At 40.7% G+C, this 27056-nt stretch overlaps 1 protein-coding gene and 1 pseudogene across 2 annotated transcripts in view; one reads left to right on the top strand and one right to left on the bottom strand.

The window, feature by feature from the left end:
* The window catches only part of PTPRN2 (protein tyrosine phosphatase receptor type N2), a gene marked incomplete at its 5' end in the record, with an annotated part of 788338 nt that overhangs the window by 211955 nt on the left and 549327 nt on the right, over positions 1-27056 (bottom strand). The window lies entirely within an intron of this gene.
* On the top strand, positions 6868-7394 carry LOC309382005 (GTP-binding protein Di-Ras2-like; annotated as a pseudogene). Its single transcript has one exon. The product of its transcript is annotated as a GTP-binding protein Di-Ras2-like (transcript).

The following is a 27056-nucleotide window of genomic DNA, read 5'->3' as shown; positions in this document are numbered from 1 at the left end:
AAAAAGTTTTCAACTAAAACATTAATGTTACCAAAAGGTCTTATTCTGGATATCAGCCACCATTTCTTGTCTGTAATGTGATACATTGTTGCTCTATGAAATTCAACCAAGAAACAAAGAACACTGAAGCAGAAAAAAAAACCCAGTAAAAATGTTTTCTGGATATTTCAATCCAAGATTAAAAGAAAAATTAAAAAAAGTAAAGTCCAAGTATTTTGCAAATTTTAAAAAATGCAAAAACCATGGGGTTAAAATCCAATATTAATGTAAATCAAATAAAGGCACTTTCACTATGCAGGTCATGCCATGTTTTCATGGGGGGAGGGGGGGACAAAAGATATTCAAAAGAACAGCATAAATCAAAGGCGGGGAGGGGGGAGAATAGACTCTAGCAGGTAGTTAAAATGAATCAGCATTCAGACCTTCTAAAGACAAAAAGCTGAGTAAAAACAGAAGATTCAAAAAGTAAAGTTAAAACCCAGGCACGCTTAAGAAAACGAACTGCTGAAAGGAGAATGTACACCTATGACTTTCTGACCACTTCCAAAGGGAACTGGAATCTTCAAGACTTCCCTTCCCAGACTGATCCATAGCCTTCCAAAAGCTGTCTTGGGTCATTCCTAAGTGCTCCCATTCAAATCCAGAAAGCAGCACTGCTTTAGCAGCAAAATCAGTAGATTGTTGGCAAGAGAGAAAAAGCCTCTTACTTCAGCAACCATCTTATGGATATCAGTTTAATTGTGTCAATATGACACACTTTAGTATTTCAGAACGCTGGTGAAGAGAATGAGGCATTGGACTAGAACTGTATTTTTTAATCTCAGCAGCTTTAACTGTGTGGACTTCAATCACATAGAGCCAATGCTTTGAAACCGATGGTCACATCTGCATTAGAATGCCCAACATTTAATTGCAATTTAAACGCAAAAGAATTGTGAAAGAATAACCTATTGTTTTCCTAAATAGAAATTATGGTAATACATAATTGCTATTTGCAAAAAAGTGAGTTCTTACCATGCTCCTGATTATTTATTTATTATTTATTAATTATGTGACTCAGATTTGTTTTTGGATTTCAGAGCAATAATTCCATATTAGAAAAGCAAGTGGTGGGGAGATGGAAACAAGCAAAGTGAAAACAGTAGATCTGGAGTATCAGGAAATCGCAGTAAATTGTTTGGTATTTACGTATTAGTATTGGCTTTTACTACTAGAAAGTGGAAAATTGGGGAATATTTTGCTTCAAATGCCAAAAATAGATTGCCTGCTCTTAAATACAAAGATGGCATAGGTGGAAACTTTTGCTGTTCCGCCTCATGTGGCAAAATTCCTGGGCAGGCTCCATCACTTCCATCTACAACCAAGGTCTTCTAAATGAATGCCAGATTCATCCCTAGGCAGGCTTCTAATTTCTTTCAAGACTTTCAAATGCATTTTGCTGAAAATATGCAGATTGTATATGAGTATGATAAATGATGGAACAAGGCTGAGCATTAAAATCGGCTTGGAAGGCCATTGCAATAAAGTCCTTTTCCAAATGGTGTGGAAGATCATTGGTTTGTAAAATTAAGATGGCATGAGAGGCTTAGTATACGGGCATGATCTCATTAGACCAGAACTTGAATAATCTTGTAATTCTTCATTTCTCCTTCTTGTTTCCAGAATTCAAGGTGATGTAAATAACCTGTTCTCTAATTTTATTCTCTCAATCTGTAGGATATAAATGTCTGAGAGGTACTTCCTGGTCCATGCAACAAATGATTTTTCACAAACAGGTCCACCCATCAAAGTAAAGTCTTATCTTAAAAGGAAAGACATATTTCTTCTAATCAAAACTGCATATAACCTGTTTTCCTGAAAATAAGACCTCCCTGAATAATAAGCCCAACTGGGCTTTTGAGCACATGCACTAAAATAAGCCCTCCCCCAAAAATAAGTCCTCCCTGAAAATATTGCAACACAGCAGCAGCCATGAGGTGACCATGCTCACTGCCTCCTGCACCTAAAAAATAATAAGACCTCCCCGAAAATAAGGCCAAGTGTTTATTTCGGGGGTCAAAAGAAAATAAGACCCTGTCTTATTTTTGGGAAAACACAGTACGTACTAGGTCAATAAATAGATTTTAAAAATGTTCAGCCTTTATCTTAAAAATGCATCCTTCAACCCTTGGAATATCCTCCTTTTCAATTAAATGATTCCCAACACAACTTAGATACATAATCCTGATCCTGCAAGAACATTGCTTCCTCCTGTCCTTGAAACTTCTCCAACTGAGGAATTCTCTGGGAGAGAAATGACTCTTTCATTGAACCTAATAGGTATTAGTTTCTAAACAGGCAAAATAATGCATGATACAAAATTAATTTAAGGAATTCGCTGCCACAGAATCTGTTGATGGTTCCTATATTTGTAGACTTTCAAGAGGGAGTAGAAAAGACAATATTGTGTAAACTAACAATAACTATTAATAATAGGGCTTCATCAAACATTTCATTTTAAAGGTATTATGTCCTTAGAAATAAGTTGCTATGGGGCAACTATGGAACCTTTCCGGAGTCATCTGGTGACTATTGAGAGAAGCAGTTGCTGGATTAGAAGGTTATATGATCTGTTTTCAAAAACACATTTGATGTATTTTACTTTAATTAAAATAACGTGATGTTTAATAAATTAATTAACGTTAATTAAAGTTAGCTCTTCAGAGTCTTTCCTAACACCTGCTACCAAGTATTTTTAAATGTCAAATACTAGGAATTAAATCTGGACTTTCTACATCCAAACACAACCCATGTTCCACCCTGGAATTTCAGTCCTTAAAGTAAGGTTGAATACATTTTCAGGTGATGGACAATCGTTTGTTCAGTATTATGGTTTCACTACAGCATTTTTTGTCTTCACTCAGGCCCTCAAATAGCTCTTTTCTAATTCTGAAGATGTTAATTCCTAAAAAACCCTCGAAGATCTTATCTTAAACGTTATCCTTGGTTGACAGGTTTTCAATACATATGTTTCCAATCTTAAGCTCACACACATTTTTTTATTTGTTAAGGATGTGATTCAGAGAAGAGTAAGAAGCATCAATAACTTGTTGGCTTCATCTCTAGTCTACTGTTAATGAATAGAATTTCATCAACAGCAATGTTGCATCCATGAATGAAAAAATTGGGAAGCCTCATTTTCATATAAGTAGGTTTCTTATAGAAGAACAATAATACTCAGTAGTAGCCTCTGGACATCAACAGTATAAATAAGCTCTTTATGTCATGAGGTGATTAAGTATCATTATAATGACTTGGCTTCTCTCCTAGACTACTAGAGCATGTCTATTGAAATGGCTAGAACTACCATTAAAAGCCACTTTATTCTTGTCTGCTGATAACATATCAAGAGGTGCTAATGGTAAATTTGATAACAAAAGAGATGTATATTAATCATTTCTAATTTATCGTATAGCATCTTTATCATTTTTCAGTTTGTATTCTAAAAGTTGTGACTCTGCAAACACCTCCCAGATCTGAGGAGAAGTCACATGAAAAGAAACATCATCAAAAGTAGAGTAGGTATGTAAGATGGTAATCCACTTCCAGAAGGCTCATAAACAGCTATAGAAGAAAATGACCAATGGGTACTTAAAGACATTATTGAATAAATGACTGAGTGAGAGAAGAGGGATTATTATCTCAGCAGCACAGTGGGTAGAACTAGGGAAACTGAAACTTATGGAGATACATAGAAAGAAGAAGAAGGAGAACCATAAAATAATCTAGATGGGGGAGCACCAGAGTGGAGGTGGTTGATTGAGAAACAACAGATCCTACCTCCCCTCATCTTACCCCGACCTCCCTCTTTGTAATTTGACCAACAAACAAACAAACACAAGCCAACCAGCCAGATTTGGAGTAGTTAGAATTCTGGTATATCTTATTTATTTCTTAGGAAATTGTGAGAGTACAAAAGCTACATTAAATATATTAGTTAGAAAGAAGTGTCTTCTTGTAAAGTGAAACAAAAAACTGAGAAAACCACCTTTCCCAATCCCATTTTCAGAGATGAGAGCTGCATATCTGTAGTCACAAAGACTACAAGATCAGGTCTACAAAACCTGAATAACTACTAGAGGGCAGCAAATATCTGTATTTTTCTACTGATAGAAGAGAATATTTGTAGCTCAGGACTGAACTGTGGAGTCCTTGGTACTCTCTGAACTTGGCTATTTTCTTGCAGACATTTCATTAGCAATTTAAATGTCTTACCAGAATATACAATGAAAACTCCTTAATTTCACCACACACAAGCAGACTTAACCATGGTCTCAACTATGAAACTGTGAACGTCCTAGACCAATCCAAGTCCTAAACTTCCACAGAATTCCTGGAAGGCTTGCACTCAGACAAATTAGCCATCAATAGGCACATAGACATAAATAACAGCTAGGTTGCCTCAAAACAGGCAATCAACAAGCCAAAAATGAAACAAAAAGACCACCAGCAATCAACACCCAATTGAGCAAGGATTTATACCAAGACTGATATTAGACTAACAACCAAGAATTTTTTGTCTAACGCATATGTATAAGACGTGGTTGCAGTATTAATATTATTATTTATCTCTTATTTTTTACTTCCCTCTTTTATTGCCTATACACTTTGGCATTGTGATTTGTCACATTATTATTATATGCTGTTGTAGATACACTGAATGCTTCTGTACTGGAGACAAATTCCTTGTATGTCTGATATTTGAACAAATAAATAAAGTGTAAGTAAACACTACCCCAATCAGGCAATCACCAGTCTAAGTGCTATTACTACTGCTATCATCACAAGATGTAAGCTGTTCCAAGTAAAGCTGCATTGAAATTGATTGATGATGATTCTGTCAATGCTGATGGTGTTCAAGTAATGCTCCAGTTGTTTTGGAACTGCATGTCAATTATTATTGGTATTGTCTTTGCTTTCCTTTGCCCCTGTCAGTTCACTTCTATTTGCAGATCTTTATATTTTGTGATTTTTCTCCAATTCTTTCTTTTCTATTGTGCTGTTTCCAGTATTGTTATGTATCTACTATATTATTGTTAATGTTACTCTCAAGGCAAAATGAAAGCATTATGTGTCACACAGTGCAGTGAAGTGCATTTCCAAATATCAAGCCACAGATTTTCTTTCTGATTGATCTTTTCTTTTTATTATATAAATCCCAAGCTTTTAGAGGCATGCATCTTGAGCTGCTGGGCTGATAGGGTGGTTAGCAAAATCCATGCCAGCTTGCTTCCATCCTTTTTCATTTATGCTACTGGTTCAGCAAGCACATTTGTGACTGATGGGGGAGAAAAATGAAAAATTGCAGCTTGGTTACCCAGACAGGAAACACGGAGCTTAGCTTAGCACCCATGACAGGGAATCTGAGGCTCAGACAGAGCAAAAAACCCTATTGCCTTTTTCTGTTTGGCTATAAAGCTTTGTGTGTGTGTGTGTGTGTGTGTGTGTGTGTGTGTGTGTGTGAGAGAGAGAGAGAGAGAGAGAGAGAGAGAGAGAGAGAGGGAGGGAGGGAGAGAGAGAGAGAGAGAGAGAGAGAGAGAGAGAGAGAGAGAGAGAGGGAAGCAATGTCATTCTATTCCACATTTAATCTAATCCAATATTTCAACCACCAAATAAACATTGACAAAATGACTGGAGTCTATATTACCATTTATGGCCGAAATATCTTATATTGGTGTAAGTACTGAGGTCACATCTACAAGATCAACACTTGTTGTAGAATTGGTGTGTCAATTTATTATTTTGATTTCCTTTCCCTTCCCTTATTCAAGGTCTCATTTAAGAGTTACATCTTCTGTTCAACTTTACTTCCTGCCCTCATATTTCCAAATCCATCAAAATGCTTTTACAGGAATTTTTCACTTTCCTAGTTATATCCCCATACTGCTGTAGGCCTAAACTCAATGCAACACATTAAAACATTTACTGAATCTCCATTTGGTGATTTCAAGCATCTGGAAATGGCTAAGTGAGATGGAGTAAGTTTAGCTCTATTATTTATCCAAAAGGCAATTATTCAGAAATTGTGCATATATTTCAAAATACTCAATAAAAACTTAGGAAAACACAAGAGAAAAGAAAGGGAAAATGCATTTGATAGTTGTTCCAACATTTCACTGATGTCTTGCTTTTGAAGGATTTCTTGAGGTTTCTTGTAGGTTCTAGGACTGGTAATAGTTTCCTTATTCCTAGTAATTGTATCAGAGAGAAATGTGATTTTGCTGAAGAAGTTGAAGAATTAAACCGAATGAGAAACACTTCCTGGTGATTACTGTGAACCCTACCTATCTGCCTACCAATCATTTGTATTGACCTATTTATATATAAATTACAGGCAGAGGTAGCAGATTCGCACAACCCAAACAAATGCAAAAAAAATGAGGCAAAATGATCAGTATTTATTTGGAAGCAAAAGCTGGTATTTTCCCAAGGTCATATCCTGAAACTTGATGCTCCAGTGTTATAACAGTGGTCCAGTACTGCACTGACCCTCCGGTGCTAAATCTGCTAGCATTGAGTTCCTTGCTTAAGATCAAGAATGACTGGTATAATTTAAGGTGTCTTTTCAAGAACTGAGTACTATTTAAATGTCCAGGGGACTCCTTGATGCTGAGCTTGATTGTTTGAAGATGTTTCATTACTCAACTAGAAAGTAACAATCAGGTACCCATGGAATCATCAGCAGTCAGGCTTGACTCTAAGATACTGTTTATCTTTTATAGATTTTCATGTAATGCTAATGGAATGGAATTTGGGAATTGTCAATTCTGTGCCTATTCACCAAAGGAGCATGTAAATTGAAGGTTCTTCCTTGATCTCCAGCTGAACAAGCAGCATGCTAGAGCAAAGTAATGATTACAAAGTGGTTGTATTTGGAGCTGCTGGCGTTGGTAAGAGTTCTTTGGTACTTTGTTTCATACAGGAGACCTTCTGGAAGACATACATCACCGTTGTTGAAGATACATATCACCAGTTGATCAGCTGTGACAAGAACATCTTTAGATCACAGATACCACTGGAAGTCACCAATTCCATCTCAAAAGAGGCCATGCATTCATGTTAGTATATTCTGTGACCGACAGGTAATCTGTAAAAGAGCTCTAACCAATCTATGAGCAGATCTGTCAGATCAAAGGAGACGTTCAGAAAATCCCAATTATACCGGTAGGAAACAAGAGCAATGATCCTCAAAGAGAAGTGGGCACCAGTGAAGGAGAAATCCTTACCACAAAATGGCTTTTTGAAGACCTCTTTAATTTGGAAAAGAGAAGAAATGTAAGTCTTCAAGTGGATGGCAAGAAATCAAAGCAGCATTGAATGAAGGATAACTGAGAAGCAAATGTTCTGTGATGTGACACCTACTGTGTGGCTAAAATAAGAGTGCAGTCTTCATCTTGCAGGACATCTATTCAGAGAAAATTCTGATTATTGAAATTTTCAGAGGCTAAGTATACCTTTTAAGATATTTGTGCTAAATGTGGGTTGGATAATTTGAATTTAAACTTAATTTAAATTTAAGAACTTAAGGGTGGTTGGATTTTGCATGTTCCCTTTTCTGCAAGCATCAACTATGCCTACTGCAAACCAGCCAATACTGTTCTATGGTCAAGTGCATTGCAGGCTTAATATTATTTTTTCCACTTTTATCAAAAATGGAAAAAGTGGAAAAAGTGGAAAAATAATATTAAGCCTGCAATGTACTGCTACATTTTTATATTTTCTTCAATTTGCAACACTTTGAAATTCTTTTACAAATACTAACGTAAATAAGCAAATCACACCAGGATTCTACTGACTAAACCAGTACGATTAGACAGTACTATAACTAATACTTGCATATACTTGGAGCCAAAAATAAATGCTTACAGATAGAACTTAACTACAGTAGTTCTCTGATTACTGTAGATTATTTGCATTATTTATGGTGGTCCTTCAAATATGTACATTTATAGGAAAGAAACTTTGTTCTCAAGTGTTCCAAGTTATATGTAAGTACTTTGTATGTGGTAATTCTGCATTGGAAATATTTTATGTGAATGATTAAAATTAAATGAGTTTTTAATGTGAAAAAAATCAGCACAAGTCAGACTGGAATTTGTCTCTTGTTTATATTTGGTAGCTTGCCCTGGAAGTGTTGGTGGGAGTATAGTTTCCTCCTTGGTAGTTCATTAATTGTTATTGTTATTAAGGTTATTGTTTTTGGACTGTTTGTCTGATGTTGATCTCTGCTTATCTGAATGGTGGTTGTTGGATGGAATGTGTTCTAGGATTTTTTGTGTGTTTTTTTCCTAGGATTCTTATCTATCTATCTATCTATCTATCTATCTATCTATCTATCTATCTATCTATCTATCTATCTATCTATCTATCTATCATCTATCTATCTATCATCTATCTATCTATCTATCTATCATCTATCTATCATCTATCTATCTATCTATCTATCTATCTATCAATCATCTATTTTCTGCTTATCTTGCTATGGGGCTGCTCTAGGCGGCTTATAACTCTAAAAAAGAAATGAAGAGTGTAAGCAAAAGACATTAGAAGACCAAAATAAACAATGAAAAAGAACCCAACAAGAATAAAACAATATATGCGTATCGATGTCTGATTGGCATTCATGCAAATCAGACATCAATACACATATATTGTTTTATATGTGGTGGATTTCTATTTAGTACTGGTTTGCTTGCGAGTATGCGCGCATGCTTGGGCATGCACATGATGCTTCTGCGCATGCACAAAAGATTCTGGGTGGGTGGGCGGAGCCTCCAGCCTCCGCTGCCACTACCGGATCGCCTGATCCAGGACGAACCAGGAGCAACCCACCTCTGATGCCAATTTTTTAGGAATTCCCTAGTGGTTTTGGATTTACCATGGTTTGGGTAGCAAATAGCTTCTGGGTTGAAACTATGGTTAAGTTTGTCGGTATGGTAATTTTTGTCCTGTCTGATAGTTGGTGCTTGGGGATGTACTCTGCTAGTTTTCTTTCTGTCTGTTCCATATAGTAGCTGTAACAGTCCTTGCACTATATGTTTTATATGACTCCTACTTTTTCTTCATGGGCTAATATTTTGGTTTGCTTAAAATGTTTTGAAGAGGTTTATGTCCTATGGTGATGCCATGTAATAGTACTGTAGTTGGTCATTTGTGGGTATATTCAATATTTTTGATGCACGGGAATGTTATCGTTTCGTGGGTTGTATTGCTTTGCTATAGTAGAGGTAGAATGCAGGCGTGTCCACAAGGTATAGTCACTGAAGTCAAGATGTTGATATGCAATTGATATGATATATTTGAAGTTCTGATTTTCTTCGTATGTGTCATGAATGTGCATGAAAAATATGTGGAACTTTAACTGACCTTTGTGGCTATCATTTGCCTTTTTTGACTATACCTTGTGGACACCAGTCACAAATGATGCCAACCGAGTGAGCAAAAGACCAATTTAAAATATGCATAGGCAAATTAATTCACTGAGGGCCTCTGGAGCTTTAAAAATATTTATTTTAGCATAAGTTTAGCTATATATTGCTTAGCAGGAACACCTTACATTTCACAGGCATGCTATTAGCATGGCTAAGATGATGCAATGAGGACATAGGAGTGGTGGTGGTGGAAAGAATGAGAAGGAACCAGATCACTGAGAAGACTTTTAGCCTGTAAATATATCCGTCCCTTCTTTTATACAGATACTAATCCCTTTCTTCTTCCTTGGCTGGAACGTTTCCAGAAGCTCAACATGAGCAAAAGGCTAATGAAATGTTCTGTTTATAGGCTCCAATAATTCATATTTAAGACTCACAAGAAGGTTACAGCTGGGTTTAGCCATGTGAGGCCAATCTCCAGCTTTTAATAACTAAAGACTGTTTTTTTTTCTAACATGGCTATGAAAAACCAATGTAAGGAAAGCAGTTACACAAAAGAAGAAGAAAAAACACACAACCCATCTCTGTTAACAAAAGTCCAAAGAACCAAGCCTCAGTATTACACAGCACAATGGAATATAGTTTAATGTATATTTTAATGAAGCAGATTTAACCTGCAACTATTTCTTTTGCAAAACACCTAAAATTATGTCTGTGTAGCTAAAGTGCCTCAACCTTTAGCCCCAATAGAATTTACTGTGGGTAGAAAAGAGTTGGGCAGAAGTCACTTTCAAGTTCATTTGAAAGTTATTCACAAAGAGAGAGAAAGAGAGAGGGAAGGAGGGAGAGAGAGAGAAGGAGGAGAGAGGGGGTGGGTGGAGGTGGGGGAGTGGAATTTCACCAATTTCTTTTGGAATTTACATTATTTCAAAGTGAAGAAGGTCTGAATTTTAAATAATTTTCTGTCAAAAGAAGGATTTGCCAATCAATTAATAATCAAACACAGCCATGCATACAAACACACACTCACACAAGCAAACATCTTGTGTAGCTCTATTTTTCATTGTCTCACCTGAGATTTCCTATTTTCAGCTAAATTTGATTGTAGGAGCCTACTAAAGTTAAGGCTTTGACTGCATGGTTGAGGCCATCGTATAAACTTTTTTTCACCTATTCTCTGCACTGCAGACATCCCTGATTGCCACAAAGGGAACAGTTTAGATTTGCGCTCTTATAATCACCATTTTGATCTTTCTATTCTCCTGTTGACCAGCTTGCCTATTTGGATGGACCAGGCTATGGGAAGAAGAAAATGTAGCACAAGATAAGAAGAGTAACTAGATATGAAAAAAAAAAACAAATAGAAAATTCCTTCTGGAGAAATTCCCAAAAAACTTAAACACAGCAGGAAAACTAAGGTGCAAATACTCCAGGTCATCCAGATGTTTTCAGTTGTTTGTATTTTTATCATTTACTAGTTTTCTGTATCACTTCTATTCTTGGGTGACACTGCCACACACATGCCCATAGGTAGTAATTATCCAAAGGGGAAAAACTTTTCAAAATTCATTTAGACAATGAATTGAAACTTCCATTTTGAAATAGGTCTGTGAACTACTGTAGTTTTTAAATCATGATTTATGGTCCAAGATGATGCATGAATGCATCCAGTTGTGGTTTGTTCATAAAATTATGGTTAAATAAGCCAAAGTTACTAAAATAAATAATATTTGCTGCCCATGTCAAATTCATGAATATGGGTAGATAATAGTAGTCAAAACAACAAACAAAGGCATAAAAAAAACAAAAAAACAAGAATACCAGTAATCTGCAGCCAAGATAAACAAAACCACCAATATCAAATCTTGTTTAGCCATAATGTGATTTGTTTCTTTATGATTTAATCTAATTTAGTCAATATAATTTAAAACACCTTCTTCATTGTATGAAACCAGTGCATTGTGGTTCATTCAATAAACACACCAAAGCATAACTTAACACGTTTTGCAAACCCAGCATAGTCAAGAACATTACTACAGTGAAAGCAAAAAACAAGAACTCATATTTTTTTTATTGCTGGAAATTGCTTATGTGTGCTGAAAAGAAGAAATACAATGCTGGACTTATTCATTTTCCTTTGTCAAGAAGGAAAATAGGATTGCTATATATCTTTAAATGACAATGTGTCTTTATACAATTCTCTACAAATATTCTGGCACCTAGAAACACATTTATTACAAAATACAAACCCTGTTATACGCAGTGATGAAAGCAACTGAATTGCACTTAAAACCTCTGTTAGACTCAATTTTAAGACAATCAGAGCTGCATTATTTCTAAATATTTTGTGTCATGCAAATATCTATGAGGAAGAATTATCAGTTTTATTTTGCTGAGTGACATGAATTGATAGTTGGTAATGAACAAGTAGAAACAGACTTGGTCATTCAGATGCTCAAGAATGCATGGTATGCTTAGAAAAAGAGTTGCTTGTTTCCAACATAGGTTTTAAGCAAACAACTTTTCACATGTATCCAAGAATTAATATACGGGTAGTCCTTGGTTTATAACCAGTTGTTAATGACCATTTGAAGTTACAACAGCATTGAAAACAATTATTTACAATGTGTCCTCACATTTACAATACATCCAATGTGACCACCTTCCTTATGGTCACAAAATGAAAATTTGGCCACCTAACAACCAGCATTTATTTATGACAGTTGCAGTGTCTTGCAGATATGAGATCTCCATTTGCGATCTTCTGAGATGGCTTCCGACAAGCAAAGTCAATGAGGGAAACTTGACTTACATAACAATTTTGTGATTCACTTAACTGGGGTGATTTGCTTAACAACTGAGACACAAAGGTTCGCAAAACTGGGCTTGACTCAACAACTGCCTCTTGTAGCAGTAGAAGTTCCTGTCCTGATTGTGGTTATAAGTCAATAACTACCGGGATGACTTCCGGCAGCTGAAGGCGACGGTCGCGTGCGTCCACCTTCTCGCTGTTTCGGTGGGCTCCCCTGAAGTCTAAGGGGAGCACAGGGTGCCTTGGAGGGGCGCCCTGCCATAGGGGCGGCTTGCTGGGACCCCCTGGAACAGCAGCGACCACGGGGGGGGGGTCTCCAGCTTTGTCCCAGGAGCCGGAAAGCATAGGGAGCGCGCGGAATGCCACCGCGCGCTTCGCCGAACGCAGCCTGGAAGGAAATGATCAATTTGAATGAAACAGCTGAAGCGCGGTGAGGTGAGGGGTCTCCCCAGGTCTTTTACTGTCTTTACTCTATTGACTGTTCTGCAGTTTTTTTGGGGGGACTCTGTTTCAACCTTTCGAGGAGTTAAGATTGGAGGGGGGGGGAAAATTCCACCCCCCTTGGAAAAGCGGCACTTGGAAAATCTCTCCCTTTTATGGGGGAGAGAGAAAGTTTAAAATCTACTTTCACTTCCCTTAAATAATGGGGAAAATTTTTCTTTTTTGACTACAACTGCGAGGGAAAGGATGGCTGAACTGATTCTTCTCTAAGCTATGCATGGGAACTTTGATCTTGTTGTTTCCTGACCACCTGTACTGGCTGAGCCAATATGGCCAACTTCCTCCTTCTTCTTTGTATATATGAATGAGACTCCTCCCTTGGAAACCTTTATGGCTTTGAACTAATTTCCACCCCAAAGACCTCCAGGAGCCTCTTCAAATACGTTTTCCCCTTAGATTTGGAATATTTTGACCCACCTATTTGCTCTAGTTTTGTATCAGATGATTTATTCTTCTTTGGACTTGCTTGCCTGGTGATCCCTACCGGCTGTGCTTTCCCACAGACACCATTTCTTTGTATAGAATAATAACTATCTCTGAGCCTCATGATGGGTCCAAAGAAGTTACTGCCTGGTAAGGCCTCATCGGCCCCGACATCTTCCACGTCCAGCCCGATTGCTCACCAGTCACAACTGGGATCTTTTTACAACCTAAAGCCCCTGAAGAGAGTGCAAAGGATTTGTCTATTCATCAGATGCTTCAATCTATCTTAAAGGGACAGGACGAAATAAAAAAAACAACTGCAGGACTTAAATGAACAGCTCAGAGAGACAAAACAACAAACCATATGGAATGAACAGAGGATAGGTGTACTGGAGGAGGGTGCGGTTGGGATGAGAGACGAGGTGAAGACAATCCAAAGGGGGAATGTAGAATTTGAAAATCATATGATAAAAATGGAATTTGAAAGGATGTCTTTTTTCCTTAGGTTCCAAAACTTGCCAGAAGTTGAGAATGAAGATCTTAAGGAGATTATGACCACAATACTAGCAGAATATATTAATAGAGATAAACAACAGCTTTGGTGGGATATTGACCTGATCTATAGGATTAATTCAGCCTATGCAAGAACACACAATGTTCCAAGGGAAGTTCATGTTAAATTTCTTAGAAAAACTACAAGAGATGAGGTTCTAGGAGCTCAAAGGGGAGGACCATTAAAATATAAGGATAAAGAAATAACCATCCTTAAGCAGATCCCAAAGAAAGTAAGAGATAAGAGAAGGAAATATTCCTTCTTAGCAAAAAAATTATACAATAATGGGGTCTGGTTTAGGTGGCTGTTACCAGAAGGCATGTTGATTTTCTGAGAGGGCAGTAGAATTAGAATCAACACAGTTGTGGAAGCAGAGGCTTTCACTAAAAAACACAGTGCTCTCTTATGTGAAATGGGGGATGTTACACAAGAAACAAAGGAGGGAGGGGCTGAGGTTCTGCCAGTGGATGGGGGGGGGGAGGATGCGACAACTAGAAGACTCAGATCACAAAAGTGATTTGAAACATTATTGCAATTGTTGTTACAATGTACCTTTATGGAAGTGATACAAAACAAGATGATTGAAACATACTGATGATTTTGTGTTAAACTCAAAACTGCTAATACCTATGTAAATGTTGATATTTTTCTATTTTTGTTTGCAAAAGTTGTGAGACCTGGGGGGGGGCTTCACCCCCCGCACGATGTAGCTGTCAAAATGTTCTATAACCTTTTAACCCTTTTTCCCTGTAAAATTTCTAAAATCAATAAAATTTGGACAAAAATAAAAAAAAAGTCAATAACTACCAGCAAACATGAATCTTTTATTGATTTATGGCTAATAATGAAAATTTGAGAGAATTAGTTTTAAAAAAGATGCTGAGAAGTTCTGAAAGTGGAACTAAAATTGAATGTGTGGATGACCTTGTAGAACAAGGGGAAGAGATGCTGTCTTGAAAACAATCAGACAAGAAAATGAGGAGCCCCCAGTGGATTAACAGTCAGAAAAATAAATTTAGGAAGGACCTGCCCTAATTTACCAGGTGATAATGGTAGTGATAAGTGGTACCTTACAAGTTGCAAGATTCTGTTAATGCAAGTAGAATTAGTGCATCTGGTCTAGTTTACCCAACAGGGCTGGCATCAATCTTGCAAATACGTTGGGTGACTTGTTTTATTGATATTTTGTTTGAGAACACATTAACTATGCCCGATGATTAGAAAATAACTTCACTGTTTCCCTACAGAAAGGTAAGGGGGGGGGGGGCGTCAAAGCTAATGTCAACACTTCAAGGGAATTAGCTTGTTATTTTGATCAACAAAGTATGAAAGGTGAAAATGAGTAAAATTTGGGAATTATACTACATTTTTATGTGTGCATACACCAGGATGTGCATAGACTAGATTTCTGCTCCTTAACAGCTCATTGTGAAATATATTGCTGGGAGAAAAAAAGTTCACTTTATTTTTTCTTTTAGAAAAGGCAAATGATAAAGAGTTTAGACTTCAATTGTAGAATGTTTTGCTTGAATATGGTCTTGCTGTTCGTTGCAGAATGCAGTAAGAGTGGAATAACATGAAAGGAAAATAATTGGCATATTTAGTGATTTGTTCAATACTGGACAGGAAATAACACATATAAGATCACTTCGTACTATGAATATATGTATAAATATGCAAGAAATGATTGGGGTAGAGGAGAAGTGATGATGACACAAAGTTGTATTTTGCACAAGATGCATAGATCTTGTAATGATATGTTATAGAAAAGAATGAATTGGATGAAAACTTCAAGTAACAAATTGCAACTAACATATAGAAGTGGTGGCAGCCTAGTTTTAGCAGTATTTCTTTACTTTTCTCTTATTTCATGCATTTAAACTATGACTCCTTTCTGAGTTTTATTACATAAAGGAGCTAATCTGATGGGTACATTACATCAGAGGTGTGTTGCTGCCAGTTCAGCCGATCCAGGCCTGGATTGGCTGAATGGGTAGTAGCTGCCGGGGAGGTTCCGCCCACCTGCCCAGAAACTTCTGCACATGCGCAGAAGCATTGGTGATAGAGAGAGAGAGAGCGCACAGGAGCGCACCCGAACCGGTAGTAAAAAAAATTAGCAACCCTTCTGCATTACATATGTATTTCTGTAAGAATAATAAAACAGCATTTCCAATGTATAATGCTATCAACAATAAATAAATAAAAATAAAGTTGTGGTGTAGTATAAAATAATTCTATTTATTTTACTTTCCTGTAAAAAAAGGAAGATTACTATGTCTGCTGGATCTCTAACAGAGAACTTTCCCCTTCATTTCCAAACCCTTTATCATTCTCTATTCATTTTGAAAATAAATATCACCTTGACTTACACTTGATTTTTGATGCCTTCACAAAGAGATTCATGCAGCTTATATATTAATATTAGTATACTAATATTAGTATAATATTATAATTAATATTTAATTATATGTTCAAGAATGAGATATATAGAAAAAAATAGTTAGGATATGATAATGAAGAAAAGGGAACAGGAAAGGACAAACATTAAATTATAACCGGGTTTGCGGGAATACCATCTCGAAAATACACCAGTTCAGAGTTGAAAAGAGATAACCACAACAACAGAAAAGGAAAGGAAGAGAGTAGGAGAGGAGAGGAGAAGAAGAGAAGAAAGGGGAGAGAAGGAAGAAAGAGGAAAGGAGAGGAAGGAGGGAAGGGATAGAAAGAGGAGAGCAGGGAAGAGGGGGAAGAGGAAGAGAGGAGTAGGGTAAGGCAAAGGAAGAAGGAAAGGGAAAGTAGAGGAAGAAAGTAGAGAAGGGATGGAGAGTGAAAAGAAAAGAAAAAATAGGGCGGTGAGTATACAAAATAGGTGTATGGGATGGTAAGCAAAGCAACCCAGAATGTTTACTTTAACCTTTTATATGGAAAAAACAAATATGTAAAAGTGATAAAGATAAATAAGAACAATAACTATGTGAATGTATACCTGTAACTATATATAAGAGAATAATAAAAAAAACTGGAGCGTCGTGGAAGCATCACAAAGCGTCGCAGGAGGTAAGGATGCATGCGCGCACTGCGTGTATGTGCATGCATGCTGCACTTGTTCATGTAGTGGACGCCGGGCCCTGTTGCACCGTACCGGTTGCAATGGGATCCAGAACCCACCACTGTGACAGATGCCTTGTACAGACCTCGACATACAACAAAGTATCTTGCCCTTCATATCCAAAGTGCTGCTGTGCTCATTTTCATCTATATTTATATTAGAACGACACATTCTCCTGTGTTATTGTTATTATACGCCGTGACGATGAACTGCCTGAGCTACCTGCCAATGGTCGTGGAAGACCCTAGCCACCCATTGTGGCGCTTTGGAGTGAGACAAATAGTGCCTCAGATTTTTGAAATGCCGCCATGCATCAGAGAGCTCGGTGGACGTCCAGTCGGTGCCAGTGGCATTCCCTCTCGTGGGAAGGCGCTGGGCAAAAGTTTTGGAGTATGATTTCCTGCACTCTATGGAAGGTAGAATTAATATTTGGGAGGAACGTTGGATCCAACCTAAGGACCATCCTATCCTGGTGAATACCCATAGGTCCCCTTTAGATAATAGTGCCCTTAGTTCTGATATGCACCTGGCGGTACTTATGGATACCAGGAATGCAACCTTCAGAGATAGAACCCTGAGGTGGGTTGTCCTTAATGGCTTGAAGGGGGAGTCTGTCAAGGCTCTAAGGACTAAGTGGACCGTGGGCAGACACAGGTTAGCCTCTCCCTGTAGGAATCTCCTGACATGAGGGACTTGCGACAGGGAGGTGGTATCTTCCCTGAAGATAGTGCCACCACCTGCCACCAAAGGGTGTTATGGGACAGGCTCTTGTCTATGCCATCTGCAAAAAACAATGACTTGGGAACAGAGGCCATAGTTAGGGAAATGTTAAAGGAGGAGCACCAGCTGGGGAATGCCGACCACGTGGAATTATATATCCTCGTGTTCGACGGGCGCCTCGACGCCTCGATGGTCATGATGACCCTGGCAGAAAGATTTGCATTCTTCAGGAGGCTCCGCTCAAGTGCCAGACAGTCAAGTGGAGCCACTGGGGGTCCGGGTGGATTAGGACACCCTGGCACAAGGAGATCTCCTCCTGAGGAATCTGCCATGGGGTGGAGAGGGACATCTGGACCAGGTCTACGAACCATGGCTGTCTGGGCCTGTGCAGTGCTGGCAGGATTATGTCTGCTCACTCTGCCTCTGCCTTTCTCAGGGTCCTCAGAATCAGAGGGAGGGGAGGAAAGGCATAGAATAGGCCTTTCGGTCATCTGCTCCTCAGGGCATCCATCCCTTCTGCGGTCTGAGTTGGAATCCTCGAGAAGAAGTGCGGGAGCTGCGCATTTGCCGGTGTAGCAAATAGGTCCACCAACAGTGTGCTGAATAGATGACAAATCTTGCAGAACAGTCTGGGGTGGATCTGCCACTCCCCGTGGTCTATTGTCGCTCAGCTTAGCCAATTGGCCTGGTGATTGGCCATGCCTGATATGTGTTCCGCCATATGTTTTCCATCAAATTGATGACACGTCTCTCAGCCCATGACCTGAGTTTCAGAGCTTCCAGCCAAAGGCTCCTGGAGTTCATGCCCCCTTGACGATTCACGTGTGCCTTTGTGGTGATGTTGTCCATCAGAAGGAGAACGTGCTGTTCAATTAGGGAGTCCTGGAATTGGTGAAGTGCCGGGCGAGCTGCCTTCAGCTCTACCCAGTTTATATTGTGGTGCAGGTCTGAGACTGTCCACCGACCCTGCACCAGCTGGGAGCCCATCAGAGCCCCCAAACTGAATAAACTTGCATCCATTGTTACTTTAATGCGCTCTGGCTCTCTGAACTTGGAGCTGCGAAAAAGCACTGGTGAGAGCCACCACTGCAGGGAAAGCCACACATCTGCTGGCAGAAGAATGGCTATTGATGAGTTGCTCATGAGTGTCCTTTGGTACGGGATGAGAGCCTATTGTAGAGCTCTGGCATGCAGGCATGCCCAGGAACTATTGTAATACATGACACCATCTTCCCTAGGAGTCGTGATAGGTCCAAGATGGAAACTGATCAACTTGCGTGCATTTGCTGGGCGAGTGCCTGTAGGCTGGAGCATCGATCTGGTGATAGGAGGACTACTCCTGTTATTGAGTCTATAATCACCCCCAGATGAAGAATCCTGGTTGCGGGAGATAGCTGGCTTTTCGGGAAGTTCACAGAGAACCCCAGGGTTTGTAGAGTCCAAACTGTGAGGTGGAGGTCGTATGTTGCCTGTGTGAGTGACTGGGCCTGTACCAGGACATCGTTGAGGTAGCATTGGAATGGAACACAGGTGAGCCGCCAATGCTGCCAGGACCTTTATAAATGTGCATGGGGCCAAGGCTAGGCCGAAGGGGAGAGCCCTGTACTGGTAGTGGGACCCCTATGTGAAAACCTGAGGTACTTGTGATGTTGTGGTAGAATCTGGATGTGTAAGTACATCTCAGTGAGGTCCACAGACACCAAGTAGTCCCCCCGCCTGATCCTTTGTAATATTGATCTGAGGAAGGTCATTTTGAAATGTCTGTAGACTAGGTAAGTGTTCAGACATTTGAGGTCCAAAATCGCCCTCCATTCCCCCAAACTCTTTGGGACAACAAAAAGGTTGGAGTAGTGCCCCAACCCTTGTTCCATCTCTGGGACCGGTTCTACCGCCTGAATTTCCAGCAGGTGCTGGATGATGAGGTCCATCAGACAGCGCCTCTGTGGATTCCTCGAAGGGGGAAAAGTCCTGAAGAAGTTTGGGGGAAGGAAGAGAAACTCCAAGCATAGGCCGTCCCTCACCATAGTCCTGACCCAGGCATCTGTTGTGACCATATCCCATTGTGCCACAAATAGTGCTAGGCGACTGCCTATAGGGAGACTTGGGTTGGAGTCATTTCCCTTTATAAAAGGAGTGCCCCCCCCCGCCATGAAAGGGCTGCCTGGCCTGACCTTGACTCTGAAAACTATTTCTGTTCTGGTAGTAAGGATGAGGGTTCTGCCTGTCCGATCTATGAGGAAAGTGTCTCTGGTGTTGATAATCCAGCTCAGGTGGCCTGTATGAGGGCCTACAGTAGTATGGACCTAGGCGCGTGTCTGTTTTCTTAGGATTGGTGGGCAGAACTTTTTTCTTCTCTTTAGTCTCAATGAAAATTGGGTCCAGAGATTCGCCCAAGAAAGAAGTGCCAGAGTAAGGGGCAGATGCCAGGTGCCAGTTGGACTTATTGCCCACCTGCCAGTTGCGCAGTCAAAGAAGGTCACAGATGAGGCTAAAGCTGGGACTCATATTTAATAGAGTCTAAGGAAGCGTCCATGGAAAATTGCATAGCAGCGATAATTTTTGTAATGTCCTTAATAGACAGTTGTCATTGGACAGAATGTGGTCTTGTAATTGGCGCAACCACAATACCGTGGTACAATTAAAATAACATGCTGCTGCAGCTGACTTTATTGCCCAAGCGGAGGCCTGGAAGTTTTTATGCAGGGTAAGTTCTGACCTCTTGTCATTGGGTTTTAATTTATCAGCTACATCACCCGACACCAACGTTGAAGAAGTGGCCAATAACGCCACAGGCGCATCAACGGTAGGGACTTGTAGAGCTTGTGAGAAAGCCTGCTCCATATTGTAGAAGCGGCTATCATTACCTCTCAGGTTGGGAAACACTGAAGGGCATGTCCACTGCTTCTTCACTACTTCTAAAAACAATGGAAGAACTGGGACTTCCTCCTTATCAGTAGAGTTGTTTGAGAACATAACTTGGTTAGGATCCCGTGGCTTAGGTGCCTCCCCCCAACTTCATGGTTCTGCAGGCCTTGTGCAGGAGGGGCTTAAACATAGAGGGAGTGAAGAGCCTGGGAAAGGCTAGAGGATCGGGAGGAAGGACTTCCTCATCCTCAGATAGTTGCATTTCGTGTTAGGCCTCCTCCCCCAAGACAGAGCCTTTGCTGACCATAGAAGGTGAGGTAGGTCTGGAGGCCTCTTGGGTCGGGCCTTTTGTCTTAGAGCACCTGACAAGGGACCCCATCCAGGGCCATTTGTCCCTTTGAGACTTGCCCCTTGTTGGCTCAAGCCTGTGACAATGCCCTTGTTGATGGCTGATGAAATAAGCCCCCAGATGCTTTCCGGTAAAAGCTCCAGGTCATCTAGGTCTTCTTCTGTGGGCCCAAGTAGATCAGGCCCTTGAGGGGGAAGAGCTGTGGGCAGGAAATCACAGGAAGTACCTTCCAGGAGGTCCCCCCTCACACCCCTGATAGCTCTGGGGGAGATGGAAGGGGAAGGAGAGATCTCTAGTCTGGACTGCCTACGAGATCTCGCTGGAGAAATGGAAGGCGAGGAAGGACTGAAGCCTCTGGTGGAGACTTAGAGAAAGTCATGCTAGGTGTAACTTGGGATCTGGACCTGTGAGGGCTGGGCCTTATGGCTTGGGCCTGCCTCTTGGCCCTGGCAATCCTCTTCTCTAATGCGCACTGCTGGTGCTGTCCGTCACGCACCACAGTTCTAGATGGGTGCTGGGCAGCCAAAGGTTTGGAAGCTGCCACTCTTGCCCGAGACCTGGGATCACTCTCCCCCGCCCCCATGGTATAGTGGGCCTCTGGAGAGGCCAGCCCGGTGTCAGGCCTGATAACCTCCATTCTGTTGCTACTCACACTTCTGACACGTTGACAAGAACCACTGCAAACGCCACTTTAACACCAGTCGGTGTGGCGGCAGTAGGGAAACAGGAAGACTGCCTCCAGTGCTGTCTGTCTATTCCCTGCTGACCTTGATCTGTGGCCACAATGCAGGGCTTCCAAAATGGCCACCACCTCGTGGGCAGCCTTGTGCAATCAAAATGGCCACTGCCTATGTAAACATGGCACAGCATTCCGCTGGCCGCGCTGACAGCTGTTGCTGTCAAGCCTCACCTCACTGATATAGCTGCGCCATTCACAAGCATTGTCTCACCAAAATAGCCTGCTAAGCCTCTTACCAGAGCAGCCGCCCCCAGAGAGCTACAAAGGATGGAGCCTGTCACCCCCGTAGGTACAGGGACCGGAAAGATCTCCATATGACTGCAGGGTAAGAGCCAGGAGTCGAACTGGTGCTCCAACACCTCCTGGAGGCAACACTTTGATGGTCCCTTTAACGCCAGCAGCTCAGTTAATTTAGAAATTTTGTTTAACAAGCCAATTAGTCGAATTGTAATTATTTCCTCAAATGGAGCCAATTGAAGAGTCTGTTTGGACCAAAGACTAAGAGGAAACTGGGGAGCCTAGGGTAAGAAGAGGTGTATTAAAGAATTCCCCTCAGTCTTTGGACCAATCAGGCTTTGACGATATCCCACACGTAGTCCCTCTGGTATCACACAATGGAAAATAATATTTATCTTGCATCCATCTATTCAGTCGTAAAGAGCCTATAAATATAATAATTTACTGTATAATTAAATATAAGATCTTTTTTCTTGGAGTGTGTGGTCTACTCAAAATTTACTTATGCTATTTTGAAAGAATCATTTCATAGCGTGTTGATTAAACAAAACAGTAGATAACATTAAATCACCAGAAAAAATAATTCCCAAGTACTCTTTGTATGTATTCCCAGATGAGCTGGATGGACTGTAAAAAAAGAGTGTATTTTAATAACTTTTAAATCCCTCTTGCTCTGAGACCAGCTTCAAAATAAACAGCAAAAGAGGCTGCAGGAAGCACTGTAACCTTTTCAATATTCTTCATTAAACTCTACCATCTATGTCCCCCTGAGTGAATGCATCATCAAATCAATGGCTGCAAAGCCAACTCTGATTTATGAAAGACCTCACAAGGCTTTCTTCATATACTGTTTATTTAAGCACCAAAATGTCTTACCTATAGATCCCTAAGTAATTACATGCTGTGAAGAGTTACACAGGGTAGCTTTTCAAACAGAGGAGGTGGATATATGCAGAACAAAAAGACTTCCTGATGGAATTCAGTTTTATTCTACCAACTGCAGGCAGATTTTGCTTTGGATTTTCATACGAGATATGCAGTGCAGCTTGTAGGATTTTTTTAAAAAAATAATCCTCTAGTATGCATAGGTAAACTTTTAAAACTGGCTTAGTTCTATCTTTTCTATGGTCTTAACTCTTTCTCCTCTCTTACAGTTGTTCCTCATTCTCTTGTCTTTCTATTTACTTTGGAAATTCAAAGGAGATAGCAATCTATAGCACCATTACAAATACTTTCTATCTAGCTATTAACATACATCATCTTTTTAGTATCTGCTGAAAATTTCCATGTATGTGCAAAATGAGAGAACCTTAGTAGAAAGAGAAGACTCCTCCTCCTCCTCCTTGCTAATAAAATGTCCCTGTTACAAACTGGGAAACTGATCATTTCAAAAACTATAACAACACTCTCTTGTAACTTCTATGTCATGGTTCAGTAACATTCCCCAATTTATTTTTATTTTTGAGACTCAGCACAAGCCTTTCCTCAAATTGTTATGTAGAAGTATGCTCAGAGTTAACCCAACTTATCTGCATGAATTTACTTGTCATTATTTTTGAACAAATCTATATTCATTCCATCACATCACGATGGAAGAAAAACGTGTATGACATAATTTGTCTTTTTAAATATTGCAGTGTGTTCTTAATGTTTGAATAATTGTTTCTATAAGCATGGACTTGAATTAATTTAACTTACTAAAATACGCATTCATCATTGTAAAAATAGTATCTTTCTCCCTCCCACATAATTAAAGAAATTGTATGCTATTTATCAACTTTTAAAATGAACTTGCCAATATATTGTATTTTCTTGGTTAATTAAATATGACAGATTCCCTGGTGTAATAGAGAAATATAGCACTCTTAATAATGGGAAATTCATGGACCTCATAATTTTTATTTATTTATTTGTAAAATGTATTGATTGCCCATCTTACCCCAGTGTAATTCTATACAGCTTACAATAAAAGAAATGCAAATGCTTTGTAAAAGGGCAGGAATCCTTCAGATGTCGTCGGCTGAAATGTGATATTGCTGCTGTTGATTGGGTAGTTTATTTCTCAATGTCTTTGTTTTCTCGGAAGAGATTTTTTTAAAAGATAAATGCACTAGGCCAATTTGGCCTTACACTCAACATATAAACAAACAAACAAGCAGTCTGTGTCACGTTTGCACTGATTAAAAAAAATAAGGAAGACATCAAATACATACTTCAGTAAGAGAACACCTGTATTTTATATGATGAATATAAATTACCATGACAGATTACATCCTAGAGTTCTGAAGGAGCTGGCAGATGTTATCTCAAAACCTTTATGCCATATCTTTCAGGAAAACTAGAGCACCAGGAACTACTAGAGGATTGGAAAAAGAACTGATGTAGTTCCTACCTTCGAAAAAAGCAACAACAGCAGACCCAAGAAACTTACAGACCTATCAGAATAACATCAATACTTGGCGAGATACTGGAAAATATAATAAAACAAAAACAAATAACAGATATGTGAGCAATTAGAAGCAAATAAAGTTATAGCCAGAAGTCAAAATGGGTTTATTAAAAACAGACCATATCAGTTGTGGCCCACCAGCTGTCAGCAGAGCTAGCAGAAGACTTGGATGATGAGGAAGTTAGGGAGGAACTTGGGCCAGTCCTTCTCACACCCCTGGGTGCTCGGGATTACAGGACCCTGGTCTCCGCCTGGTCTCGCTTAACGCCAGATCCGTGGTACATAAGGCTCCCCTCATTTACGACCTCATACAAGAGGGTAGAGCGGACCTGACGTGCATTGCGGAGACCTGGTTGGGCCATGAGGGAGGTTTTCCCCTTAGTGAACTATGCCCACCAGGCTTCCGGGCGTTTCACCAGCTGAGAGCGGGTGGTGGTGGCAGTGGTTATTAGGGAAAGTCTCGGACCTTAGGAGGTCACTGTGCCTCAGATAGGTGAGTGTGAGTCCCTTTTTGTGAAATGGGGCCTTGGAGTTCAGGTGAGCCTTTTTGTTACGTACCTCTCTCCCTGCTACGTTTCATTGGCCCTGCTAGATGTGTTAGCTGGATTGGTGGTTGATTTCCCCAGGCTTATGATCCTGGGGAATTTCAATCTGCCTTCCATTGGCGAGACATCTGAGTCAGCTCGGGAGTTCATGGCTTCCATGATGGCTATGGACCTAACTCAGTTAATTCAAGATCCCACCCATAATAGGGGACACACGCTCGACCTCATTTTTGTCAGTAGATGAATGATCTAGATTTAGGGGATATTTTTATTCAACCCTTGTCATGGTGTGATCATTTCCTCATCAGGCTTGACTTCCATATTGCTACCCCTCCCTGCAGGGAGGCAGAACCGACCAGATGGTTCTGTGCCAGGTACCTGATGGACCCTGAAAGGTTCCTGATGGAGCTTGGGCTTTTCCTGAATCCCTTGCTCACAACTCAACCAAAGCCCTAGTGGAAGTCTGGGATAGGGTGGCCACTGGGGCCTTGGATCACCTTGTGCCTTTGCGGCCTCTGACCTGGTGTCGATCCCGGGTCGCTCCCTGGTTTACCGAGGAGCTCTGGGAGATGAAATGCCGGAAAAGACATTTAGAGAGTGGCTGGAGGGCCAGTCGGTCCAAATCTGATCAAACACTAGTAAGAATTCATATTAAATCCTACTTAGTGGCAATAAAAGCAGCAAAACCACAACATTTTTCCACTCTTATGGAAGTGGAATAACCGCAGATAACCGCCCAGCCGCCCTGCTTAGGGTGACCCACTCCTTACTTAACCAAGGAACTGGGAAAGATCCCTTGCAGGGTAGGGCTGAAGAATTTGTTCAGTATCTGCAGGATAAAATCGCTCAGATCCGGACAGGCTTGGACTCTGACTGGGTAGATTCGGGCGAGTCGACGGGGATAAATCTTGTGGAGACCATCTGGGATAAGTTTGATCCTGTGACCTCTAAGGGCATAGACAGGATTATGGGAAGACTCAGTGCTGCCACTTGTGTGCTGGACCTGTGTCTCTCTTGGTTAGTTTCGGCTTCTCGGGAGGTGACACGAGGCTGGCTCCAGGCGATTACCAACACTTCATTGAGAGAAGGGTTCTTTCCCACTGCCTTGAAGGAGGTAGTGGTTAGGCCCCTCCTTAAGAAGCCTTCCCTGGACCCAACTTCTTTAGCCCTTGAAGAGCACCCGGAGACTTCAGCTGGTCCAGAATGCGGCCGCGCGGGTTATCATGGGGGTACCTAGGTGCTCCCATGTTACACCCCTTTTAGGCGGCCTGCACTGGTTACCGGTTGTCTTCCGGGTGCGATTCAAGGTACTAATTATGACCTTTAAAGCGCTCCATGGCTTAGGCCCAGGGTACCTGCGAGACCACCTACTGCCACCAATAGCCTCCCACCGTCCAGTACGATCCCACAGAGTTGGCTTCCTCAGGGTGCCGTCGGCCAGACAGTGTCGGCTGGTGACCCCCAGGGGGACAGCCTTCTCTGTAGGAGTGCCTTCCCTCTGGAATGAGCTGTCCCCGGAGCTTCGCATAATCTCTGACCTCCGGTCCTTCCGACGCGCCTTAAAAAGTTGGCTTTTCCAGCAAGCCGGCCTGGCCTGTTAATTTTATCTAATTTTTAAAATGTTATTGTTATATTAATTGGGTTTGTTTTTTTGGGATACTTATCTAATTTCTTTTTAACTTTTGTCATATGTGTTTTTTAATGTTGTACGCTGCCCTGAGTCCTTTGGGAGAAGAGCGGCATATAAACCCAATAAATCCAAATCCAGTCTTGGAGTCTGGGGAAGACTCTGATAGATGCTCTGTGTTGGAAGCAGAGATAGAGCTGGGGCCGTCTGACATTTCCCAACTGCCTTCAGAGTCAGAGATAAGTGAGAAAGAACAGCTGGGGCCTGTTCTAGATGCGCATATGCACAGAGCTGTCAGCCCCCAGGAGCACTCTACGGGCCTCCCACATCCTCTGCATCCTGTTATTGCAAAAAATGGGCCCGTTTTTCATCTCCCCAACCCCCCACATGTTGCATGTTTGCCTTTCCCAGCCCCCAGGAGCACTTTGCAGGCCTCTCAAACTCTCTGCATGTCCCCTCTTCACAAAAGAATGGGGCATGCCGAGGGTTTGGAAGGCCTGCAGAGTGCTTCTGGGGGCCAGGGAGGGCAAAAACCTTTTCAAAAATTTACCCCTTCAAAATCTTGGTGCGTCTTATACTCCAGTGCATCTTATAGTCCAAAAAATACAGTAGTTCAATAAATACACAGACATATATTCACAAAGAAAATGAGAGAAGATAGAATTCCTCAAAACAAAGTATAAATAATTCTCAACTTGCAACCAGTGGTGGGATTCA

This window comes from Natrix helvetica, assembly GCF_964273705.1.
Source record: "Natrix helvetica genome assembly, chromosome: Z".
In the NCBI taxonomy this organism is placed as follows: domain Eukaryota; kingdom Metazoa; phylum Chordata; class Lepidosauria; order Squamata; family Natricidae; genus Natrix; species Natrix helvetica.
This window is presented reverse-complemented; position numbering and strand designations above follow the sequence as displayed.